Below are 23,059 nucleotides of genomic sequence, written 5' to 3'. Positions count from 1 at the left end.
AAAAAAAAAAAAAAGAAAAGAAAAAAGAAAAAAACCTTAAATTGTGCCATTACCATTAATTAAGCTCACCTTGCAATGCTGAACTTGGAAAAACTTCTAGAACCAACCCTCTTGAGTTAAAAGCTAAGCTGGGTCTATCTCACGTTGAAGAAAGTGAAGTTCTACCATATTCTGAGCTAAAATTCATCATTTTGCCCAGCTAATCACTCCACTAAAGTATCCTTCAATAAATGAAGGTATCTTAGATTGAATTCCCCAGAGAATAGATGCTCAGATTCTGAAATTGGCATACAGACAGTTTGTCGGAGCGTGCTTATAGGGACACTGCCTATAAGGAGTGAGGGAAGCTGGACCGGGCAGGGGAAGCCTGGAAGTGCTGTGAAGTTGCAATGTAGGCGTCAGCAGATGCCACAGGGAGATCAGAGCATGGGTGGCCCTTTGGTGATGTCCCAGATTGAAGCAAGGAGATTTTCCCAGGTAGAAAACCCTTTTACTCTGCATCAAGCAGCCACTGGCTGTGGGCTACACCTAGGGAAGGGCACAGCCTTGGGCAAGGCAGCTTCACTTTACCTAAGGACAAATCTCAGGAAGCAGTTCAGCTGTGAGCCACTGGCGGTCAATCCTCTGGGCCCCATGGGGAATGAGGACCTCCATCCTAAAGGGAGGGACCTGTGCAGCACACCACAGCATCCACTACAGGGGGACACAAATGGACAAGAAATTTAACTTTTGTGAAAAACATGTTCTCTTTTATTTAAAATGACACACATTTTATTGCTTAGCTAGGATTTAAACTAATACATGCTTGGCCTCAGCATTACGGTATACCAGAATTGCAAATACTGAAGAAAAAAATTTTTTTTTCTGTTGAATAGAAGGTTCTTCATTAGGTCTGGTCCTGGAAGTGTGCATTATAAATTATGTGTGTGTGCAATTCCATATAATGTTTTATTTTTCCACACATGGACATTCCAAAGCGTTAACACATTTTTCTCAATTATAAAAATGAATAACACATTTCCAACCATTTGGGCTAACATAAAATGTATTCACACAGGAACAAAGAGAATGCCTGCAAAGAACTGGTTATACATATTCCATGGTAGTTTTTAGATTTTGACAGTTTGCTACTGTCTAATAATTGAGATACAATATCTTAAATATTTTTGCAGAGCCTTTTTATTTGCATAGTAAGTCTCTCTTGTTAGTGGTTTATAAGACTGCACCCTCATTTTGCCTGTTAGCAACTACTTGCAAATGAAGCCAGAATTAAGTAGGAGATTAGTGGCACCTGTCAAAGATGGGAACTATCTTAAGCTAATAATACCATCCCCCAACTGTTGTCATATGAGAAAAAGCTTCTCGGAAATAATTAATGATAAAGTACAAAATGAATTTTAGTTTCATTCATCAGAATCCCAACATTACCTCTGATTTAGTGAAATTTGACTTTCATTTTACTTCTAAGAATGGGAGATCCCAATAGGAGACAATAAATCCAAACCACCTTCATAGAGTGTGGTCAGCTGAGGGAAAGAGGTTAAATGTTTCCACTCTTTCCACCTAGGTTCAATATACATCTCCCCAACACAGACCTCAGCATTCTAAAATCCCAAAGTTTTCTTCATGCACTCGTGGGATTTTCACAGTTCCAAATACCCCTGTTCCCTCTGGGACCAGAAGCTTGAGATACCAGACAGTTCTAGACAAGAGCTTCTAGTTTCACAGGTGCTGAAGTTTCAGACAAATATCTGAACCTCTCAGGTTCAGATGGAGTCAGGGTTTATCTAAATGGAATTAAATCTTCCATAGCTTTCCAGCATTTAGTTTCCGTGCCTCTGCCTTGGAAAAGAGGGGGCCCTTTCAGGTTGATAGTGCAGTTAATTCAGATTATTCTTTCCCTTATTCAAAGAGAATTAATAGATGAGAGAAACCCTTTACCTGGTCTCAAAGCTTCCATGGTTCCAACAGCTTCTACCTGGGAAAATCCCAAGCCATTCTTTTGGAGATCCCTGTGTCTGAGTGAAAGGAATTCTGAAGCTGCCCATAGACATCAATGGCAGCTTGATCAATCTGCCCTGGGTATTACCATAATAATTACAAGGTCCCAGGCAGATAGCAGCTTTTCAAGTGGCAAAATGACTGGTAGAACAGTGTCCTGTAACTCACTCTTGGGCCAGGAATCCCATGTATGCTATATTGAGTAGCCCATCTAAATTTGCCATTTTACAGATTGCCCTGGCCCAGCCCATCCGATCACATGCCTTGTGCAACTGCACCGCTTCTTTACAACACTTGCTGATAGTTTGTGCAAATTACAGTGATTTTTTTTTAATATATAAAGGTAGCTAATGAGCTAAAATGTAAAGTAATTGCTATTTTCAATGGACAGGATGAATCTGCTCTTTCATTTTTTCCTGAAAAAAAAAAAAAATAACCCTCCCTCTTTTTTTTTTTTTTTGCCAGAATTTCAGTGAGTGATTCACATTACTGTCAATTACACGCCCTTATTATGGATTACAGCCACTAGGCAGCTGTCCAGGAAAACACAAGTCTGAAAATGCTTCTGTTTTAAGAAAATTAAATTCATGGTTGCTCCTCCTGTGGGCATGTGCAGCAGGCAGGAAGACTCTAATTTCTTGCCAAGGAAAGGGATAAGGCCTTGCCTACTTTATCTGGATTAAATAGCCACTCTGACATCTTGAGATCTTGATACCAATGCCCAGATGCAGGGCTTGGTTTTGGTTTCTAAATAGTTTTTTTTTTTTTTTCTTTCAGTGTGTGTTACAAAACACAGACTGGTGTTATAAAACAGTATTTGTAGCTATGAGTCACAGCAGTGCCTGTGTGTTTCCAGAGAGGCCTCACGGAGGCTGAATGGAGAAACTGTTCACCTCCCTTTTCCCCAAAAGTCAGAGTTGACAGTTTGAGGCTCTTAGCTCTGTTTTCAAAGATGGCCTGCCTTGTTGCCGCCATATTCAGGTAGATTTCTTTTTAAGGTGCAGGTGAAGCTACAGCTGAAAATGCTACCTATGCTATTAGGCTGCTCCACAGTCTAAGAGATCCAGCTTTTATATGGGCAAAATAAAAGCTGCTAGAGTGTGTCAGAAGTATTCTTACACCTAGGAACGGTGTAAGATTTAGCAAAATACCTTTAAAGCATTCCATTAAGGTTGCCTGAATCATTTATGCATTTGAGAAAACTGTGAGAATTACTGGAGATTTTTCCAGTTCTGAGCCTTTAACTACATTTGTATCTGATTCCCAGAATAAGGCATTTCAAATAATACAGCAATGAAGCTGACCTTCACATTATCTGTGTTCCAAATACATTGTGTCTAAGTAATGTTAGCATCAAAAAGAAATATTTAAAAGACAAAGGATTGTGAATTGGGTGAAATCCCAGTTTCACCTCTTAGCTTGTTTAGATGCCTATTCAAGCCAAAAACTGAAAGAAAAAAAAAACCATTTTAGATGATTGATGAAATTTGAATAAGGATTGGTTTTTTACATGATAGTAAATAACTTTTTAATGCTGTCAGGTGTAATACTGTCGTGGTAGTAGTTTTTTAAAAAATCCTTATCAGTTGAGATGAAGACCGAAGTAGTTAGGGATGAAATGACAAGATATCTGAGATTTATTTTAAAATGCTCCAGAAAATAACTACATTGGGGAGGACTGGGAATAAATAAAGGCAGAGTGGTGAAATATTGTTTTAGCTGGGGGATGGGAACCTGGAGGTGGATTATGCTGTTCAATTTTTGTATGAACTCAAAAACGTTTGACTAAGTTCTTTTTTTCAGCTCCTTGTTGTCTGTGATTTATAAGATGATTGTTTTTACATTTGGGGTTTGATCACTTTGGGTAATTAGTATTTAGTGAGAAGGATGTGACAAGGATGAGCATATCAGATCCAGGCAGTCAATAATGATCTCTTGAACTACATAAAGTGTACGCATTGCTATGTCAATTATGCATTGATTGGTAACATACGAGCAAGAAAAGTTCCCTTTTATAATAAGGTTGCCTGGCCTTCCTGTCAGGTAGCAAAAAGGCATTACTTGCTCTCGTTTTAAAATTTTTTCCATGTTTTCATAGTCACGAAGGCCTAGATTTGAGTGCTGGATGGACCAGAGGGTTAACTTCACCTCCCATGTTAGAGATGAGGATATTTTCTCAGGGCGGTGTAAGGTGTGTTGTTGAAAGTCAGTTCCACCTGCTTACAGAAGTGGAAGCAAGGCTGGGACCCTTCAAAACTAGTACCCTTTTCAACTCTATCATGCTTCCTCAATCTTGTCCTTTAAAATACTCATTAAGAATCCACCCTCCGGGGATCAAAGCCGTTTTCTAAATCCAGACCAGTGACTGCATGTCAGATGTTCATTCCAGGTAGTGTGGCCCCAAATTATCTTTCCTTTTATTGAACACTGTTTCCAAGTTGTGTGATGAGTCCCAGAAGTGATCCATTTTAATTCTGTTCTTGTTAATGCTCTGCCGCAGGTTTGTGGCATGTTCCTCCTCCTCGGGCTTACATAGACTTTCTGTCAGGGTTGGGTCAATATACTCAAATGACATTTCTGGGTAGGAGGGAGGAAACACTTGGCCAGCTGATTCCACAAGGACCATCAGCCACTTCTACAGTGCCTTTCGGAAAGGCACTCTAGAAACAGTGCCTTTTTTTTTACTTTAAGCTGAAATTCCAAACATCACAATTGAAACAGAAACATTTTTCTTCACATGGGAAAATGGACCCTGTTTAGCCTTTGTGGTCAAAACTCTTTAAGCCCCTGTATTGTGTTAACTTCTTTGCACTTAATAGCAGCTCACTGAGATAAAGTAGATTGAGTCGGCATTTATAAAATAATTTTTACACTTTAAAAGAAGGTTTTTCAAGAGTTTTACAAACAGCAACCCTCTGATTTCTAAACATATGGTTGTGCAGATACATGTGAAAATAGAAATACATACAGAAGGGCTTTGCCCCATTGGTGTGGCCTGTGGGGAAACCAGACATGAAGTATTTGGTCCTCTCCTCTGCCCAATGCACAGATTCTGGATTCTCTTGTCCGTCAGATTCCTAAGAAATGCAGATTTTATTTATTCATTCTGGAATCCCCTTGATCTCACTGACCTCCTACTATAAGGAAAGCACGAAGGATAAGAAAGAAAAAATGGGGGCCGGGCGCGGTGGCTCAAGCCTGTGATCCCAGCACTTTGGGAGGCCGAGGCGGGTGGATCACGAGGTCAAGAGATCGAGACCATCCTGGTCAACATGGTGAAACCCCGTCTCTACTAAAAATACAAAAAATTAGCTGGGCATGGTGGCGCGTGCCTGTAATCCCAGCTACTCAGGAGGCTGAGGCAGGAGAATTGCCTGAACCCAGGAGGCGGAGGTTGCGGTGAGCCAAGATCGCGCCATTGCACTCCAGCCTGGGTAACATGAGTGAAACTCTGTCTCAAAAAAAAAAGAAAGAAAAAATGGGCCGGGCATGGTGGCTCATGCCTGTAATCCCAGCACTTTCAGAGGCCAAGATGGGCAGATCACCTGAGGTCAGGAGTTTGAAACCAGCCTGGCCAACATGGTGAAACCCCATTTCTACAAAAATTAGCTGGGTGTGATGGTGCACGTCTGTCATCCCAGCTACTTGGGATGCCGAGGCAGGAGAATCACTTGAACCCAGGAGGCGGAGGTTGACAGTAGCCAAGATCATCACACTGCACTCCAGCCTGAGCGACAGAGTGAGACTCCTTCTCCAAGAAAAAAAAAAAAGAAAGAAAAAATATAATCTCCTCCCACTTGCCACCTCCCCCTTTTGCTTTTTTTGGAGGAGGCAGGGGTAGACAGAGAGAAAGGACATGAATGCACCCTCTAAATACTTTGGATAGAGATGCCAAGAAAAGAGACAACATAGGAAACCCCACCCCCCACTGGGGGTCCTGGAAGTCACCCTGGATGAAGTGTTGGCTAAGAAATATTTCAGAGCCTGAAAAGCAGTGCAGGAGGAACCGAGAGAGCATCTCAGGCGCAGATAAAGGGAAGTGCAGTATAAAAACGTGGCTATTTATCTGTGTCCAAGGTATAGTTAATCCTTAGGATTTTATAAACTCATTTCATCTTTTCCTTTTTTTTTTTCTTAAAGTATGCCTTCTAAAAGACATCTACTTAGCTTACTTACAACCCAAGGTAGTAATTCTGCAGAAGAGTCACCAATTGGACAGGTGAACACAGGGAAGTACTGTGTTTTTATTTCAGGAATTGGCTGTTGTCTATACAGGGAAGTTCATTCCTTTTCTGGGCCCTCAAATGCAGCATAATCTGACTGGGGAGTAACTCCTCCAGTCCTCCAGGGGCAAAAAAATCCACTTACCTCGGTTTCTTTCATAGAAATATGGTTTGTCCCATTGTCCCGAGCTCTGTGGATTCCACGTCAGCGGAATGTTGTCATGGAGGGGGCCTGCTTCCCCAGGGGGGTATTGGCAGAAGCAAAGCGACAGTTAGACCCACCAAGATGCGATATCCAAAACGAGAGGAGAGGGAGGGGGAGAGGAGGAAGAGAAGAAAGAGTTGGAGAAGTAGGAAATGCATAGGTAACTTCGGAGCTCACCCAGGGACTTCTTTCACAAGCCAGCCTCCATCGTGGCAATCCGAAGACAAGGCCTTTTACTTTGTTCAAGAAACCCTGGAGATTTGTGGTTTCTAATATTCACAGTGCTGTGTGCCAACCCACATAGCCAATTCTGCAAGCAACTGGTGCTGCAGACACATGATCCATATTTCTCACAAATCCCACTATTCAATGGTCTTTCTACTCTTCTAATTATACCAAGAAGAGAGTCACTAAGGAGTAATAATCTCTTTTTGCTATTACTTTGTAGTTGGGTCCCAAACCAAGGGCTTTCCTCTGTCACAGCCTGAGCGTGGCATTTTTATTTTAGAGCAAGCCACCACTAATGGGGAGGAAAGAGACCTTGGCCTCCTGGAGTGGTGGTCAACAGATTTATCCTTTACTTTTTCCTTCCTTTTTAACTCAGTGCCTTATTTGATTTGGCTTGCCTGGACAGACGGGGAGATACCTGCCCAGCAGATTCCCACCAGTGTGCATTGTGTGGTCTGGCTCTGTGGCTTCATTTTCCAAATCAGATACTCAAATAGTGTGTGTTGTGCAATCCTTAACCAAGTTATATTCCAAGTACTTGTTTTCGAGGAATCTTGCTAAATGGAGGAAGTTCACTATTTCACAAGTTTGATTGCTGTTGTTTTTAAAAATGAAAAAAAGAATCTCAAGTGTTAGTGACTTGAAGATTCCTTTTTAATCCATACCTGTCTTGTAGAGCATACTGCTCTTTACTCTGTCTAGTCGTTTTTTAATAGACCTGTGTGTTATCTCCCCTGCTAGATTGTAAACGCCTTGAAGGCAAGATCGGTGGTGGTCTGTTTTTGTGTACCTCCAAGCTCGCTGTGCCGTTATGTAATGAAACAAGGCAGACACATATGCATGTTACACTGGGGACTCACAAGGCCCTACATTTGAGCCTGCAGTTTTCTGGCTGTGTGACCTGAGGAAATTCCAGTGAGGCCTGGTTTTCTTATCTGCGAAGCGAGGAAGCAGGACTTCATGATCCCCTAAACTTCTCTCTTCCTAAATTCTGATTCTGAAGGCCAATCAAATGTTGATTTGCGGGAACCAGAGTTATTCCAGTCTTTATCATTAATTTATTTTTCTGAACCTGTATCTCCAAAATAGATCATCTACATTTCTCTAGTTAGTAGAAAATACTGATTTTTACCTCTATAATACATCTAAAAGAATACAAAGTGAGAAGTACTGTACATCACTAATAGAATCACTAAGTGTTAAATTCTTTGGGGGAATTATTCTTTAATTAGCCGGCATGGCTTAATTTATTTTTCTTTAAATTAAAAGGCTTACAAATACTGAACAAGGGAGAGGGTCCCAGAAAAGGTGAGGTACATTGCTATGGTCCGCAGTCCCTGTGTTCAGGATATGTGTGGCCTGTTGACAAATAACATGTGTCTGTGTCTGAGGTTGAAGGGTTCTTCCCTTTGCTCTTCTTCAGCAGATATGAGTAAAATCGTGTAAAAATGAACATCCAAGGAGACAGAGAAGGTAGAAGTGGGAGGAGACTGACTTCTACTGCAGGAAGCATTAGGAGAGGGGGGTCACGCTTATATGCTAGCTCTGATTGTCATTCATCCTAGCATTTACTTCCTGAGTGCCTACTATCTGCCAAATATTCCTCAAGGTACTGGTATTTGCTAATTGTATTGTACACTATTTGACACTGCCTCTCCTTCCTACTTGTCTCCCTGGAGTTTTGAGTCCCTAGAAACACTAAACAGGTATTCTGAAATCAATTGGCCTCTAAGTGCTGTTTATCGTGGCCTGTGGTCTCCTTCACTTGCTCCCAGGAAAGAGCTGGCTAGGCCTGAAGGGCTAAACCACAACTGTGTAACCACTGGGGCCTTACCATGGATATCTGGGTAATGGTATACCTTTCTGAGCCTTAAAGGAATGTTCCTTTAATCCTAAGAAAGAGAAAACTTTTTAAATCAGAAAAAGTTGCCATGAATTTGGTACATTCCATTCTCATGACATCTTTCCCTTATGTTTTCAACTCATTAAATTGATATTGCTTTATGAGTCCATGTCGTATACCAAGCACAGTGCTAGACACAAGAGATGCAATAAATGGTCAACAAGTGTATTCGTTTCGTGTTGCTTTTATAACAAAGTACCACAAACTCAGGACTTAAAACAATGCAAAGCTATTCTCTTAAAGCTCCAGAGGTCAGAAGTACAGAACAATTTTTTGTTTTGTTTTTTGTTTTTAAGATGGAGTCTCACTCTGTCGCCAGGCTGGAGTACAGTGGCGTAATCTCGGCTCACTGCAACCTCTGCCTCCCCAGTTCAACCGATTCTCCTGCCTCAGCCTCCCGAGTAACTGACCTTACAGGCGCAAACCACCACACCCAGCTAATTTTTCTATTTTTAGTAGACACAGGGTTTTACCCTGTTGGCCAGGACAGTCTCAATCTCTGGACCTCATGATCCACCCGCCTCGGCTTCCCAAAGTGCTGTGATTAATGGCGTGAGCCACCGCGCCTGGCCCAAAATCAGTTTTATTGGGGCAACACCCGGCCAGTTCCTTCAGGAGGCTTTAGGGGAAAATCTACTTCCCAACTTCCAGTTTTCGAGACTACCTGTATTCCTTGTCTCATGGCCCCTTCCTCTGTCTCCAAAGCCAGCAACGTAGCATCGTCCTGTCTCTTCTCTCCCTCTGCTTCCATAGTCACATCACCAGCAGTGTTTCACCCTCTGTCCGCTTCTCATAAGGACCCTGTGATTACATTGAGCCCACCCAGATAATCCAGAATAATCTCCCCATCTCCAGATCCTGAATTTAATCACATCTGCAAAGTCCCTTTTGCCTAAAATAACATGCTTCTAGGTTCCAAGAATTAAAATGTGGACATTGCGGGTTGGGGTAGAGGCACATCAGTGATTTCACTGCCTTAAGGTACACAGCATTTCAAATCTCAGAGAACCTAGGCTCTACTTGCATAGTTGCATGGTAAGGTAACAGTGGGATGGGTTTCTGTGAGTTGCTTGCCTGCTTTGTTTTTGATGCTTTATTCTAGTCATGCAGTTTCAGTACAAATAAATGTGTAAAGTGAAATATGGAAAAAAAAATTTGTTAAATTCTAATTGTGTCAAGATTAAAAATAAATCTGCCTCTTCTAAAAGTCTACCTTGAAAACAGCTCAGTGTACCGTGGAACATTTTAGGGTAAAAATCAAAACAGTTGCATTACCCCTGTCTCGGGATGAGAAGATTGGAATCTTTATTTGCAAAGAGAAGAAATAAGACTTCTCTGACCTTAGCTGGTGAAAAACTTTGGTCAATAAGTCTTTATTCAGCAGCTCCTTTGACTAAAATGTCATGCTAAATCCCAGCTATCCAAAGAGGCAGCCCTCACAGGAGAAGCAGAGAAGCTGCCTCGTCATGTGACGTGTTGGCTGCAAAGGTCAGGGTCTCCTGGTAGAATCCATGCTCCTGTTGAGATTTTAATTGTCCCTAAAGCTGTTTGTAGTTTTGGACATTCAAACATGAAAACAAAAATGATGCCCTGGAGTATCAAACACAAACCATGACTTTAGGCAAATAGGACAGCCGACGTGGAAGAGGAAGAATGTGGCCACTATTTGTAGAAAATAGAGAAAAAAAAAAAAAGTGAGACAGGGTGACTGAAACAGGGCTTGAGAGGCAGCTACAGTCAGACTCTGAACTGAGAAAGCCTCTGAAAGTGGACAGTACCATGAAAAGTCCACGTGCTTCAGAGGCATTACCATGGACTCAACTTCCATCACAACCACCTACGAGCAACGTGGCCGTGGGCACGTTCTATAATATTTTTGAGCATTATCTGTAAAGTGGAGACAATAATACCTGGCTGAATAAATAACAACTTGTTGGTATAAACGCATACTTCCTCTGTGACTGGCGGATCAGCGTGCAATCCATCCTAGCAGTCACTTTGTGATGAGGGTGAGGACAGGAGCCCTAGGCTTAGCCCTCCCATCATTCCTTGCTGCAACGAGGCTGCTTCATCTTCTGGTGGTTTTCCTTGATATTCACTTTGGCCAAACAGAAGACACTAATTTGCACTTCTGATTTGCTTCATGACCTCAACATGTTCAAATACACACACACATACACACACACACACACACATATATGCACGCATGCACCTATACACATTATGCTAAAGGAGGACCTTATAGCTCATATGTGGCAGCCAATTTTCCCAGCAAACTCAAGCACTATAATAAGGGTTTGGGCTTTGCCCAATCAGTTGAGATTTGTCTGCAGGCTCATAGGTCATTCCCCCAGCAAGCTAAAAAATTCACTTTCAAAGTGGTTCATAACCTGTAGAAACGAAAGCCCACAGCGTAACATCTCAGGTAAAAAATCCAGTGTCACTCAGATCAGGCTTATGGGCTGCAGTCTGGTGATTATGAAGTGAACTCTGTTGTTGCAAACCTGTGTGAGCATCAAAGTCTGTCATCACTTTTATTGGCAGGTGCCATGGGCTCAGACAGCAAGAGGGCAGGATGGGAAAGTGCCACTGAGCTAGTCAAACAGAAAACAATGGAGAGGAAGACAGCAAGCAGCAGCATTTTGATTTTTCTAAAAATGGACCTATTTGTGCAGTGGGAACTAATTAAAACTTATGGCCATGTGGCTTGTGTTAAATGTTAAGTGTTTCAAAATGGTTGGATGTGTTCTGTGCACTTGATGGAAATGTGATTCTCTACCAACTAATTGAGGGAAGGGGGAAAACATGGAAGGGATTAGTTTTCTAGAAGGAAAATGAAAATGGAAAAATTATAATGTCAATTTACTTTTCTTCCGCATAGGGGATTTGAGAAGATTTATCTTAGCTTTTCTGGAAGGACACATATGCAAATCATAGAACCATGGAATTTCAAGATTAGAAATCCTTTGCAGTGGCCAGTCTAAACTCCTATCTATTCTCGGGATCTACCACCCTGCATCCGGCTTATGCGCAAAACCTGTCACAGAGAATATTCACTTCTTCATTTCTTTTCAAGGCAGCCTATGCTATTTTCGAGCCAGTCTGGCTTTTAGAAAGTTCTCCTGTCTACTAAGTAGGCAGTCTGTCTTTTAACAGTCTCTACCCATTGGCCCTACTTATGCCTTTCTTATGCTATTAATTATCTTTAATAATTTCACAGTTGGATAAACAAGCTAGGTTGGGTTAAGTAATTGTACATTATTTCATAGCTACTAAGTAGCAGGGCGAGGATTTACATCAAGGTCTGCCAGAATTCCGCATCTCTTGTTCTTTCCATATGTCACCCAACCTTTCACTCGAGAGGGGAAAAAAAAGGCAGGCTGCTACCTAGCACAGAGGACACCTAACAAGAAGTAAAGGAGAGGTTGAGGTCAGAGGTGGGAAGGGAGAGTGGGTGAGTGGGGTGATGGAAGAGGATGGAAGGACACCCCTCTCTGATGCAGGGCTACACTTTCTTAAGCCAGGCCCCTGTGGTTATCTCAGTGTAACTCACATCCAGCTATTGACAGCTTTCCACCTGGTGACATGTTTAACTGCCCGTGAAATTCTAGCCCTCAGGGCTCAAGCCTGATATTTATGGTTCCCCACATAAACCTAAAGTGGATTGTAAATTTATCTCCCTCAGATTTAGGTGGCTAAAGTGGCTGTTCAAAACTCTGCAAAGGATAGTTGACTTTATGGACATGTACTAACTTTTTAAAAGATTAGGGCTGGATGAGGGTACAGAAATCTGTTGCTGTGTGTGGGAATGCTCCCAGAAGCCCCCCAGAGTGGAAACCTTTTCAGGTTGTTCAGGGTATTGATGTTACGGGGGAAGGGAGGTTGGGGAGAGGGACGTAGATTGATTTTGTACCTTAGAATAGTTGCAGGTTTTGTGTAATCAAAATCTGTTATAATGAAAAAATCATGATGGCTTGCAAAGGAGCAATCCAGGGAAGTTGTTCAGCTTAGGCAGGAACTTTTTCGAAACGCCAGAGTATGCCAAGTGGATATTGACATAGCTAAGTGTGTCTGTCATGGGACATATCTAAACAGGAATACTCTATGTTGAAATTTGGGCAAACCTTACCTGAGACCTTCTCCAGAGGCAAGCAACATGTGGTACTTATATTATATGAGATTTGACACATCTAGAAAGAGCGGCTTTTTCATCTCTTGCTTCTCAGAGGTGAACTTGCACCATATGCAGGGTGTGACTCAAATTTCACTGGCAAGTTCTGACATGTATGTTTAAGAGCAAACCTCCATATGTTTCCATGAAAGGATGGGGATGTCATAACAACAACCGAAGTGATCGCTTTTCCTCTGCCTCGTATCTGCTCCCTAATCAAAACTCTTCAGTATTCCGCTTAAAAAGTTTCTGTCTCTTTCCACCACTGACAGTATGGATTGTTGGCAGAATTTACTGTATAACTTTGGGCTTGTTCCTTAATCTCTAAGCCTCAATTTCCTACTCCATCAAATGGGCATTAAAAATACCAACCAAAACATGATTGTGAGGATAAATGGCATGAACAATTGAAAAGTAAATAGATTTATAAAACAAAAATATTGTTTGCAAGGGGTTGGCATAGTTCCTCCTTTATTCTGGAAGATAATTTGCTTGAAAATTCAACCATATACTAAATCTTCCTCCCTAGGGACCAACAGAAAATTGCAAACTCCTGAGTGGAAACTGACAGGAGGGCTCCACAAATTGGCGCTCTCTTCTCCTGGATTCATCCCACAGGAAGAGATAGTGTCCCTATATGAATGTTTGCACCACAAGAAACCTTTCTCACCCTCTCCCAGTGGAATTTCTCTCCCTGGTTTTTGAGATATCCTCCACTCAAGGCCAAAGCGGTGATTTGAAAGTCTTTGGAAACCAGTGTAAACCAGCGTCCTTTCCCTTCCCCACTCTGGGGGTGGGATTTTCAGGCCAACTTTTCTGAAGCCACTTGTGAGTTAACCTGAAGTTGGAATGCCCTCCTGAGGTCGAGGCATAAAAGCCAGCAGCGTAAATAGAAACCGAAGCTGAAATAACCATAAATGTTCTCGAACAACTTCAATAGAGAAAGCCTTGTTTGATCCTCTCTAAGCTTCCTGAAACCAAGCTGAATATTTGTTTGTTTTGTGGTAGCTCAACTTTTTTTTTTTTTGCAGGGCTTTTAGTGCATGGCTGTTGGTTTCTCTGTTTAAAAGGAAAATGCTTTTTCTCAGTAACGATGTTCACATTCTGAAGTTGGTGATACCCACTTCTAAAGGCCATTTTATTGTGAAGATAAAGTTCTGCGAAGCCTTGGGATGAAAAGATAAAGGATGTGGTCAGTTACCATGACTCGTGCTTACCTCCCAAAGTGTGTCATTTGGTGCATATACCTCAAAACGTGTGAACAGAAGGTTTCTAGGTTTATTTTTATACATGGAGATTTGATTCCACAGCAGAGGGAGGGCGTCAAGGCAAATGACTGTGCACAAATGACAGAACTGCATTTTGAGCTTCCGGTTGCCAGAGATACAAAGGCCAAGTTAAGGTGAGTTTGTTACTCGATTGCTTTTTGAGGGATCTATTGGTAATTAGCACGACTGTTTATTAGTTTAACCTTCATGGAACTTCAGTGTTTACACAGCTCCATGGATGCTCAGTCCAAATGAAACACGACCAAGAGCAGCACAGGGAGAAAACACCCCAGGGCAAATCGAGGGGCTGTAGTCACGAGGGATCAGATCATCTGCGAAAGATAGCAGTAGAGGGGCCCTTCCTTTTGGCCTCCTTTCTGGCAGATGTGTTTCAACACCATTAAACTACCTATGACATTGGGCTGATTGGCAACTCCTAATACAGAATGTTCTGATGTTAGAAGAGCTAGGAAGTGGCATGTCAGAGCTGATGCGCTTGGCAGAGTTTTCAGATACACATAGAGTGTTTTTTTCTATACCTTGCTTCCAAAATGCCAATGTCCCTAGGTTTCTGTTTGTGGCAGAGCCCCTCAACGTGTGTGTGGGAGACAGCACTTGAAGCCAAGACAGCAGTGGCCGGATCGCCTCTCTGCAGCCACGAACATAAGGAGAAAGTGCCAGGTGTCAGGAACAGGAATCATATGCCATGGATTTTTTTTTTTTTTTTTCCTGGAAGCAACTGGAAACCAACTTAGTGACACTTAAGTCCTTCACCTGCTACATGACTGCAGCCAGTGTGTGTGAGTCAGAGTGGTACCAGGAAGGGCCCTCATCTGAGCAGCCACACAAGCGCTGGGCTCTGGCTTGGAGTGGGAATGTTATACTATGTTCAGAGTCATGGCAACTTGAACCTGGCAGCCGTATCGGCTTCTGAGATTACGAGTGCCCCACAGCCAACTGCACGTGTGAGGAGAGTCGACTGTGGAGTGGGACATAGATTGAGAAACCTCTTTTGGAGCTGACAAGCCATGTGAATGCCATTAATATGTGGATGGTTAAGTAGCAGTTTAAGTGTTGGAATGACCTGGCCTTGCTTTACCATCTTGTACGTACTCAACATAAGACACACTGGGAATTACTGAAAGCTTTCCTCCCCACCTCGAAAAGGGTGGATGGTGCTTAGAATTAAAAGGATGCTTCCAGGGTGTCTTTTGTTTCCATTGTCAAAGCAGATAAAATTAACTCTATTGGAGATGAGACCCCTGCATGAGGTATGTTAGTGATAAGTTCTCTTCGCAGAAAGGCTAGTCTTCAGAGGTTCGTTAAGATCAGATTTCATGACAGACATGTTTCAACATATTTGTACTTCTCTGAACACACTACATTTGCCTTCGTGTGTTATGATTCGCTGGTTTCAGTGTTTAATCCATGGCATGTGGCATTTTTCTAGCATTGCTTCTATGGAAAACTTTTTCCTAGGCTTGAGGGAGACCATTTATAATGCTTTGGTTAAAGTATGTCCAACATTTCTAAAAGCTGCAGTCTTCCAAGAAAATGATCTATGAGCACCTAAGGTTAAAATCTGCAGATTTTTTTTTTTTTTTTGTATTTTCTTAAAGCGATTTTTAAATGAAGTTGAGAAATGGTTCTAACAACGTATCCAATATTGATATAATTAGGATATCATCATAGTCTGCTAAAGCCAACCTTCTTTAATATGTTCATATATAAAGAGGCATGTGGTTTATTGTATATCAGAGTTTTCATTTATCTAAACCTTCTTCAGGATCATATTTAGAAGGTACCTACGTGTTCACTTGTAAACAGATGAGGCACCGTCATGCTTTCTAAAGTGTGTTCCCTCCTGCCCTTCTCCTCCTCCCTCAGTTTGCCTCATATTACCTTAGCCAATCGAAGTCAGCATTGCAGCCTCCCCTTTGACCTGCGTTCTCCATCCTCCTTCTATAAGCCTTGGTGGCCCCACACCTTTTCATAGCCGCTGGTCCGGCAGCCTGTAATAGCCGTGTCACTCTTCCTCCTCCTCACCTGATGCCTGCGGCTGACCCAGCTGCCCCGAGGTGTGATCCCACAGATTCTGAAAACAGCTGCAGCAGGCTGAGGGTGACTCCCTGGTCATGCCCATCCAGGGTACAGAGAAGGCCCTATTTCAATAATGGGCCTTCCCTGACATGTGCTTTTCTTTCAACAGTAAACACCTCACATGATGTTTCCCTGTATCTCCTGAGTATAAGGCGCTGGGCTCTTCTCTTTCTGAAGAGTTTTGCATCTTTAGTCCTAGTGCAAAGACAGCCTTTGTGATTAAAAAAAAAAAAAAAAAAAAAAAAAAAAAAAAAGTGCTAGTAATGATAAGGTTTTCCAAGGCAGTCACTCCATCCCCTCTTCTGGTTTGTTTTTCTGTCTTTCCCTCACCTCTTCATTCTTGCCTTGGGACTAGTTGTCCTTTTGCTGAATTCATTCGGCAAACAATTAGCAACAACGCTGCAGGCTCTGGCAGTGATCAAAACACTGGCTGAAGCTGCCAAGGTCTTCCAAGCACTTAGAAGAAAGGCTGGGATCCACAAAGCCAGGCAGTTTTAGGGTGTCACCTTTGCAGGGCTTCGTAAGCCTCTGTCTTTTCTGGCTCAGGGAACCACCCCATGGGGTCACTCACAAACTCGTATGCCTTCCCCCAGCCTTGTATCTGAGTGTGGCTTAAGGGTATAGGGATTAAAGAAAAAGCTTAAGCCGTCACAGCATATCTGAGCATAAGGGAAAGACAGAGAAAGTCCTGTGCAAGAGCACTGAGGTCTAGAGTCAGCAAGCCATGCCCAGAAAGTTAGCAGCAAGGGCCACAGAAGGTACTCAAACAAAAGCAAAGAATGACATGGCCCATTTCCCAGTCAATACCAAGTGAACCATTTTGGAATGAGAATAGCTAGTTACATCCCTTGCTAGACTTCTCTTCAGGTCATAAAACACCTCCTACCACAGGTTACTGAGCCCGAAAATAAATATGGGAAATTTGCGTGTATGCTGCACTTTGTATTTTCTGCCTCCGTCTCAATCTTTAATTAAGCTCTACAGCCACCCTGTGAAGCCGGTCATTATCATTGGGTGAGGAAACGGAGTCTCACAAGAGCTATGTGACTTGCCCAAGCATACGAGCCAGACAGGCTGAGCAGGGTGAGACTTTCCAGTTTCTGATGCCCACACCCCATGTGCAATCCAGCTTCGTCACCCTGGGTCTTGGCGCAGGGAGTAAATAAACAAGCAAATGATCACATTGCTTTTACTTCTAGAGAGCAATGAGTTCTTATTCAAAATAGGAACAAGGGGCAAAAAAAAAATGGTGACTAGTAACAGAGCTATTGGGGGACAGTGGTGCCACCATTTGGGGGCTTAGAGTTCTGATCTTTCTGAAGCAGGGCATTCACTTTTCAGTTTCCCTTTATTGCTCACATACCCAAGTTTTATTCAGCAAAAGTGACATATGTCTCACTAGGCAATGGGAATTCAAAAGTGATACCATGAGGTCCACTTTGTATTAAGGTTGAAAGCCATGTGATCCCATGTGATACATGCTGTAATAGAGAGATATCTGGAGAAATATAGAAGTTCAGAAAAGGAAAATTATCCTCCCTGGGGGATCAGGGAGGGCTCCATAGATAAGGTGATGTTTAAATAGAATCTGAAAAGATGAGTAAGAGTTCGAAAGTTGGAAGCAAAGAAAAAGAGCATTTGTGCAGCCGTGGTAGAGGTTTGATAAATTCTGACTTCAGAGTCTACCGCCACATTCAAATCATGTTCCCTATAACCTGCAGTAGTACAGCAATGAAACAGTAAGCTCAGCCCTCAACTCTGGTGACAAATAAGCTCTCCCTGTCCTTTGAGATGTCCCTCAATGGACTTTCCCAATGCCAAATAAAGGTCAAGACATTACCAGGATTTCTGAGAATTCTTAGCTTTGAGAGCATACGGGGGAGGCCCCGAAGTTGTGTTTTCATGCTCACCTATGGTGCTGAATTTCTGCTTTTCACTGATTTGTTTCAGTTTATCTAGATATCTTTTATAGAGAGAGGTGCGTATATGTGTCTGTGTGTACATGGCACATATGTGTATATGCTATATATATGTATGATAACATATATACAAAATCAATACCTTAATTTTAAAAAAAACACATCCTATTTCGCTGAACATTTTACCGCAGTGGGAAGAAGAGGATGGGTAGTAAATAATGGGTTTCCTTCATATTAACATAAATGACTTCCAAGTGATCTGTAGGGAAGCTGGTCACCTTGGCTGATGCCTGTCATCCCAGCAGTTTGGGAGGCCAAGGTGAGTGGATCACTTGAGGCCCGGAGTTCAAGACCAGCCTGAGCAACACAGTGAAACCCATCTCTACCAGAAAATACAAAAATTAGCCAGGCATGGTGGCGCATGCCTGTAGTCCCAGCTATTCAGGAGGCTGAGGCAGGAGAATACTTGAACCTGGGAGGCAGAGGTTGCAGTGAACCAACAGAGTGAGACTCTGTCTCAAAAAAAAAAAAAAAAAAAAAAAATTGATCTGTCAGGACCTTGTTGTTAGAATCCTCTAGCAGCTGAGCCACTGTGGATTTCTTTTCATCATAGCCATTCCACATGCCCTTTCATCTCCCTCCTTTGTCCTTTTTTCTGCTCTCATCTGTCTTCTCTCTCTCCCACCCTGAGATTCCTACTTCTCCCTCTCCTCCTTCCTTCTCTCCTTCGCCCCGCTCATGCCACATCCTCCTCGCCTAACGGTCTCTTGATTCCTGCTACTTATATCCTCAAGGTTATAGCTTATCATGGAATTTTTATAAATCAGGACAGTTCCTTCCCTAATAGAGATTTTGGAATTACAGTGTTTTTAATTTCTACTTGTTTATCTGTGACACGTTATAAATCAGCACATAACATACTTCTTGGCAATGAGGGAAGTCAATATTATTTGTTTTATAGATGACTCAGTTGATGAAATAGTACTTAAAGAAGGATTGTCTTTTCCTGTTGTTTTACTATTCTGTAATTCTAGCCTTGAACACTGAAAAAAAGAAGGCTTAGCCATCTTCCTATATAAGACAGGCCCAGTGACTGGCCCCTGCAGGTTGGGATCCTCCAGCCACTAAAGTCGGTCTGCCTAAATACTCCAAAGGTCATATGCATTAGCCCAAGTGGCTACTTGGTCAGGCCTGCATAAAAGTCCAGGATGGAGGACACACGCCACATACAGAACACAGTTTGTCTCTTTGGGAGGAGAAAGAAGGAGGCCTGGAAATGTGAAGGGTACAACCATAATCTTTCATTTCTTTTGAAATGAGCCCAAATACTGTAGGTTGGTCTAAATGTAAAACAGTTGTGAAAATCGGGGGATAAGTATGTGCGTTTACCAAGTCTCTGCATGTTTATATGTTAATACTTTCTCATTTAAAAAATATTTCATAATCGTAAAAAACAAACAAAAAAAAACCCAAGTCAAAGATGCCATTTGAAAATGAAGTTGCCCTTCTAATGAAGAGACATTTCAAAATATAATCCTCTTCCAAGAAGAGATGTATCTGGGGCTGTCAGCCCCCCAAAACAGGAGATAGCTTGCAGCAAATGTTATTAGCATGGGGCAAGTTTCAAGTTTCACAAGAAGTTGTTGTTGCTTGAGTTCTTTGAGGTCTTTGCCTCTTACCACTGTTACGTGTTTAAATCATTGAGGGCCTGTGTCAAAGACTCACATACCTGTCCACAGAAGCCTTCCCCGGTTGTGTGAAAGTCTTAAAAGCTTGGTAAAATAGTCCTCTCCCCTCTCCCTCATGCTGTCTGTATAAGAAATGTTACAAAGAGCTTCAAGGAATTTTCTCATGAATTAGTCCCCTCCTCAAGTCTTTTTCAAGGCAACGTGGAAATAGTATTGCAAAATCAATCTCTTTTTTTTTTTTTTTAATTCCACTGGCTTCCTGTGCTATTCTGGTAAGTTCCTGGGAAGGTGAGAGAAAGGCACAGACATTCCCAAAGTCACTTTGGTTACTAATAGGTCTCAGAGAAGCCCTCGTCACGAGGTTCCGTCCAAGTTGCCACACACTGTCCTGAACCTTCCTTCTCAGTTTTTTATTTATTTTTTCCCATTCTAGAACAGCCAGCAAATGATTTCACACCTTTTTGTTTAGCTGCTAAAAGCAACACAATAACTCCCCTCAGGGCTGCCTCTGTGGGTTCCAAAAATAAAGTGGGCTCATTTTCATGCTAAGCATTCAAAGGCTCATAGGAATTCTAATGAAAGGCAAAGGAAGGAAAGAAGGAGAAAAGAGGGGTCAGGCTTGGGGGAGTCACCAGGGAGGTTCAGCTTCTGCCTGGAGTTGTAAGCCACCCCTGCTGGAACCCATAGGTAGAAAATAACATAGTGGCTAGGCTACCGATTAAAAGGAGATCTAATACAACTCTTAAACTCTCAGCCTTATCTTCTTATCTTCTATCCACACACCCAGGGTTTTCTTGGAACACAAACTATTGTTCACCAAGAAGAGCAGTAGCCTACTTCAGCCTTCCAGATGAGAAATCTCTCGAATAGGAAATAGCTAGTGACTTGCTTCCAAGTCAGCATATAAAACCATGGATCTCTGAGATTGTAGTTAACTTACGAAAATTCAGTTGTCTGGGCCTATGTTATTAACAAGAGCAGACTTATCACATTCCACACATGACAGAGTAGAAAAAACACTATTGATACAAATCAGATAATATTAGTCACCATAGAATATGCGAAAAGATTTCTTCTTTAATTTAATTTAATGTGTGTATGTATATATGTATGTATCTCTGCCTTTGTTTTGAAACCGAGTTTTGCTCTATCCCTCAGGCTTATCGCTGAGGCTCTATCGCTCAGTGTAATGGTGTGATCTCGGCTCCCTGCAACCTTCACCTCCTAGATTCAAGCAGTTCTCATGCCTCAGCCTCCCAAGTAGCTGGGATTACAGGTACACTTCACCAGGCCTGGCTAACTTTTGTGTTTTTAGTCGAGATGGGGCTTCATCATGTTACCCAGGCTGGCCTCAAACTCCTGGGCTCAGGCAATCCACCCACCTCAACGTCCCAGATGGCTGCCACTGGGCCCGGCCTGTATTTATTTTTTAATGACAGTGTCTCACTTTGTTGCCCAGGCTGGAGTACAATGGCACAATTGTAGCTCACTGCAGCCTTAAACTCCTAGGCTTAAACAATCCTATCCCCTTAATACCTAGAGTAGCAAGGACTGCTGGCATGCCACTATCACACTTGGATAATTTTTAATTTTTTTTGTAGAGTTGGGGTCTTTCTTTGTTGCCCAGTGCTGGAAACGGGTTTATATAGTTGGGAAAAATTCACACCAAGACAATAGATAACTCGGCTAGGCTAGTTTACTTCCTGCAGGAAGGGTGCAACTCACCGCAGTCTTGCCACAAGAGCACACCTGAACAAAGAAGACAGGAACATTTATAACTTAACCCGACGCAATCACCCTACTGCTGTGTCGCTTCCATTGGCTGGAACGAGACTTCATATTCTATGCTCGACCTGATTGGCTAAAAACTTGGAAATTTTCTAAAGAGGTAAAGGCAGAGGAGAACAAAGGAAAAGAGGTAATTTGAGGAATGCTTAGAGAAGCGATAACATTTCCAAATACGGAAGGGGAATAAGCTATGACCTAAGATTTGCCTGGGCTTGTCCAGGCATGTCAGGGCAAATATCTAGGTTAAAGTGTAAGAACTAAGAACACGGGATGCACGTATTTCTTTATTATGACTAACAGCTACTTTAAGATTATTAGCAAAAGCTTGAAAGTAAATTAACCTTTGAAGAAACTATTATTTATTCATAGTGAACTAAGAGGAAAGCTTTGAAGAGGAACCTTTTATTTATTCTTATTTCCTACATCCAGGCTGGTCTTGAACTCCTGGGCTCAAGTGATCCTCCTACCTCAGCCTCCCAAAGCACTGAGAATACAGGTGTGAGCCAGTATGCCCAGACGTGTGAAGAGATTTCACTGAGAGCTTGCCAGAAATCTGCATGTTACTCACCCACAGTAAGAGGAATCCTTGTAGGAAGGACGTTGCTGACTAGTGGTTTACTTGCCTGAAATTTTAACATCCAGAAAAGGCAGCTGCTCATTATATTTCCAAACAGGGCTTTACTTAGGTATGAGGCCAGACTTTTGGAAATGCCCCCCACTGACTGAACCAACTCTACCTTTCAGTAGCTTCTACTCATCGGTTCCAAATTTGTCCCATGGAATGGCACCAAATCTGTCTCTTTGTGAGAAAGCTTCCAGTAATTGACAACTCTCAGGTCTCCACAGTCCCCTCCTTTTTAAGTCAGGTATTTCCATTTTCTTCTATTTTTTTTTTTCCTAACATGGTTTCTACTTCCTTCCCTGGGATGTGATCCACTTTACAGTGTCCCTCTGAAAGCACGGCCCCAGAAGTGGTCTCACGTGCACAGAGCACAGCAGAAAGAATGACTCTCTGAGCTAAAGGACATGCTATTCACACAGCCTGAGCTCACCTGAGCCACTGCTTTCAGCAGATGTGTTATGTTGTGGGGTCACACTCCTTTTCAAGATCTGTGAAGAAAGGGCATGCTAAGCAAACTCTAAATAGGTTTGCTCAGAGAATCGCAATGCTACTTAAAGGTACAAAATTTTAAAATAGGTTAGAAGGATCCTTTTACATACAAATACTCGACATCCAAAATGTAAGTCATTATTTTTTTTTTATTAAAGCAGATACCCAAAGTGCTCTTTACTTGGTAAACTTAATAGTTTACCAGTGACAATGAGCAATGACAACCGAGAGAAGTGGATCAGTTCTGAATGTACTTCAGAGGTAGAATTAATAGGACTTGCTAAGAAAGGTGCAACTGAAGTCCAGGGAGCTTAAAGGATTTGCCTAAAAGGGGAGAAGGGGAGGGAAGGGCGCCAATGAAAGCTGAGCACTTAGTAGGCCATGTACTTTACTCATAACATGAATCCCAATGATGGTGTGAGGGGAATATGATTTTACCCCACATCTTATAAAT

General features: G+C 42.2%; 1 long non-coding RNA gene across 1 annotated transcript in view; it reads right to left on the bottom strand.

Annotated features, from left to right (window-relative positions):
* Positions 1 to 5,153, bottom strand: part of LOC108288203 — an 18,040-nt gene extending 12,887 nt beyond the window's left edge. The window contains exon 1 of the long non-coding RNA XR_001818637.2: positions 1,942 to 5,153. This is a non-coding gene — a long non-coding RNA (uncharacterized LOC108288203). The remainder of the gene's footprint in view (positions 1 to 1,941) is intronic.
* Between the last annotated feature and the right edge of the window lie 17,906 nt (positions 5,154 to 23,059).

Source organism: Cebus imitator, unplaced genomic scaffold (assembly GCF_001604975.1).
Source record: "Cebus imitator isolate Cc_AM_T3 unplaced genomic scaffold, Cebus_imitator-1.0 Scaffold367, whole genome shotgun sequence".
Lineage (NCBI taxonomy): Eukaryota > Metazoa > Chordata > Mammalia > Primates > Cebidae > Cebus > Cebus imitator.
Note: the sequence above shows the minus strand (reverse complement) of the source record. Positions and strands in the feature narration are given on the sequence as shown.